This window comes from Nothobranchius furzeri, chromosome 3 (genome assembly GCF_043380555.1).
Source record: "Nothobranchius furzeri strain GRZ-AD chromosome 3, NfurGRZ-RIMD1, whole genome shotgun sequence".
NCBI lineage: Eukaryota > Metazoa > Chordata > Actinopteri > Cyprinodontiformes > Nothobranchiidae > Nothobranchius > Nothobranchius furzeri.
The window spans coordinates 48,936,211-48,939,527 of record NC_091743.1 but is presented as its reverse complement, the minus strand read 5'-3'; the positions used below and the strand labels follow the sequence as shown (position 1 = coordinate 48,939,527).

General features: G+C 45.7%; 1 protein-coding gene across 1 annotated transcript in view; it reads left to right on the top strand.

The window, feature by feature from the left end:
* LOC107373474 (calcium-binding and coiled-coil domain-containing protein 2-like) overlaps nucleotides 1-1,248 on the top strand; it is a 3,100-nt gene extending 1,852 nt beyond the window's left edge. The window contains 1 exon segment of the mRNA XM_015941603.3: nucleotides 1-1,248. This exon segment is cut by the window's left edge and continues 1,464 nt beyond it. The gene's annotated coding sequence lies outside the window, so the exon portion shown is untranslated.
* Nucleotides 1,249-3,317: the final 2,069 nt, after the last annotated feature.

Here is a 3,317-nt window from a genome sequence, read left to right as displayed (position 1 = left end):
TGAAATGTTTAGTTCTGTAAGTTCAAATTTGCCCCAAAACAGGTTTTTTTTTCTATAATTCTTTAAAATATAGGCGCCTTTCTTTCATCTGTTGATCCAAAAGAAAAAAATCTAAAATTGGCTAGAAATTGCTTTTTAGTGTGTAAATCTTTTTTACAAAATCACTGGCAACAATCTACTGAACTCTGATGTTAAACTCCTGCAGCCAATATTATTTAACTGAGATGCTTTCTGCAGGTTGTCCTGAAATAGAAAATTAGAAATAAAGAAGAAACTGTTCATGTGAATGTTTAATTTTTTCATGATCTGTCCAGCTTTCTTAAAATGCCTAAACTTTTGCCCGTTAGATGCTGTGCTGTTTTAAATCTGCAGTGATTGTAGAAACATAACTAGACTCAATTCAAGACACATAGCTGATGGTTCTTATTCTGAGTTATCACTAAACAGCAAAAAGACAGACATACATTAATAGAACAACTCATGACACTGGAGAAGTTCATGGAAAAGCAGTTTTATAGACCTTAATACATGGATAACTGATCATGTTGGTGTGAAGCGGGTTGTTGTCAGTGGTTTTAATAAAGGGAGAGATGTTTGTGGGACACCTTACATGTACATCTGAGTGAGCCAGACATGACGATTTATTTAAATGTAATTGTTAAAGCTAAACTTTAATTGGGATCGTTTAAAATTAATTTCAGTGTAATCTTTGCTCTTTTTTTTTACCCTGATTTATGTAACTAATGCTGCCATAAAAAGTCTTAAAATTGGAACCTGGAAGATGCCTTTTGAAGTAAACGAGTAACAAGCCTTAAAGGGGTTGGGACCTGTAGCTTACGATGTAAAAAAAAAAAAAAACCTGCTAAATTCTTTCCAACAGTACAGATGTGTAGTTTATTTTGTCCGAGTGGGTTTGCCGTACTTTGACGTCATCGGCAGTCGAAGGACCCCGAGCCGATCTTGCACCCGAGCAGATCCTGTACAGACACCGGCGTTTAAGTCGGACAGATTTCCCTACATGTGTAGCTCGGGGGTGACGATGGCTGAAGATATCCCGTTAGAGTTCATACTTGTTTAATGTTTTATTGTAATTCTGGTGCCTGTTAGCAGCACACACATCCTCACATGCTTGTGGGTATCATATATTGTATATGGAGACCTGACTGTAATAATAAGTAAAGGTTATCAGCTGTAGGTTTAGTGTGCTCATAGGAAACGTGACAAAAGAACACAAAACACATTTCTCTTTATGGCCTATATTGTTGTCATCATCAACATAACATGATTTACAGAATACATGTGACCAACTATCATTTTTTTTCTCCTTGAATACGCTTTATTGACAAAGCACAGAATACAACTACAAAGAAATAACAAGCTCAATGTCAGGGGGTTTCTATGGGAAAACAAAACAGTCTAACAAAAATCACATGATATTGAACAGGGAACATAAGTTTATGGTTTTGACAGCGTTCAAATTTTGAGAATGATGTATGGTTTGAATTTTTTTGATTAATTTATTGATATTGATATTATTAGCTAAATTTCATATACATAAGTTGAAATTTTCTAATGCAAAACCTTCCTTTCAGTGCTTTTTAAATGAAACCAGACAATATATAAAAACCATGTGACCAACTAACATTTCATGTTCTACCACCGGATGTTTGGATCAAAATATGAACCAATCAGATCTTAGATCAGGTGAGAGCCAGGCGTTTCCCATCATCCTCTAGGTTTTGCAGCCGGTGGAGAGCAACTGCAGCGCCTTGCTCCAAAGTCTGCGGCCGCCTTGATCTCACAAGGCTATCGTTGCCTACGTATGCATGACGTCAGAGCAAGTCGGCGTCAAGTCGGACACAAATCTAACCGGCATGCACTGCACGTCGATCACTGGTGATCGAATCTGCGCAGAACTGGCTCATCTCGAACACAGCCAATAGCCGTGTTCGAGATGAGCCAGTTCTGCGCCTGCCCATGCTCAGAACCATCTCACCCAGTCCAACCACTTCCAGTCTTGTCTCCGTTCAAATCCTGGCTTCGGACCCTAAGAACTTTTAGTAGCCAGGATTTGAACGGAGACGAGACTGGAAGTGGTTGGACCGGGTGAGATGGTTCTGAGCGCGGGCAGGCGGGCAGGTGTGGAGAATGGAGACCGGAGGATCCTTGAGTGGCGAGACGTGAGACAACTCCAGGCAAGGTAGGTGGTGCAGAGCAGGATACTAGGACAGGATACAAAAATCATTTGTTCTGGATCGCAGAGACAAAGGCAGATTCAAGGCTAGATGCTACCCATGTGAGAGTATCAACCGGCACTGGGGTTGAGTCACGCCACTCCTTAAATCCTCTGCACCTCCAATTAGTGGAACTCCCAACAGCTGTGAAGACTGCCGCGCCCACCTGCAAACACAGAGCTGAACACCTCACCAGTAGATGGAGGCAAACCGTGACAGTGCCCACCCACCCCCCCCCACCCCCCACCCCCCCAAGGGACGCCACCTGGCGGCCCAGCAGAGGAGGATTAGGCAGAGGAGGAGGAAGCACGGGAGGCCTCGAAGTCCTCAATCAGGGAGACATCCTCAATCCAGGATCCAGGAATCCACTGCCGGTGCTCAGGACCGTACACCTCCCAGTCCACCAGGAACTGCCGGCCGCGACCACGCGGTCGAACATCCAGGATGCGATGCACTCGGTAGCCGATACCCCTGTCGGCGAGGCGGATGGGTGGAGGCAGAGCGTCAGGAGGGCACAGAGGGCTGGACACCACCGGCTTGAGGAGGGAGACATGGAAGACTGGATGTGCCTTCATGGATGGAGGCAGTGCCAACTAGACAGAGACCGGACCCAGAACTTCAGCCACAGGAAAAGGTCCAAGGAAACGAGGAGAGAATTTCCTGTTGGACCCACGGACCTTGATGTCCCGGGAGGAGAGCCAGACCATCTGACCTGGGGTGTAGGTAGGCGTCGGCCGTCTGTGACGGTCAGCAATCCGGTGGTTGCGCTCAGCAGTACGTTGGAGTGCTGCACGAGTCTGAGTCCATGTGCGGAGGGCCTGGCGCAAAACCTGAGGGACTGAGGTGGAGGAAGCAGAGTCGGAGGGAAACAGAGGAGGATGGTATCCAAGTGAGACTTCAAATGGGGACTGACCTGTGGATGACGAGGTGCGGGAATTGTGTGCATATTCCACCCATAGCAGCTGCAAACTCCATCCGGCAGGATTGGAAGAACAGATGCAGCGCAGCATAGCCTCCAGTTCCTGATTCATGCATTCCACTTGCCCGTTAGTCTGTGGGTGAAAGCCGGAAGTGAGACAAACC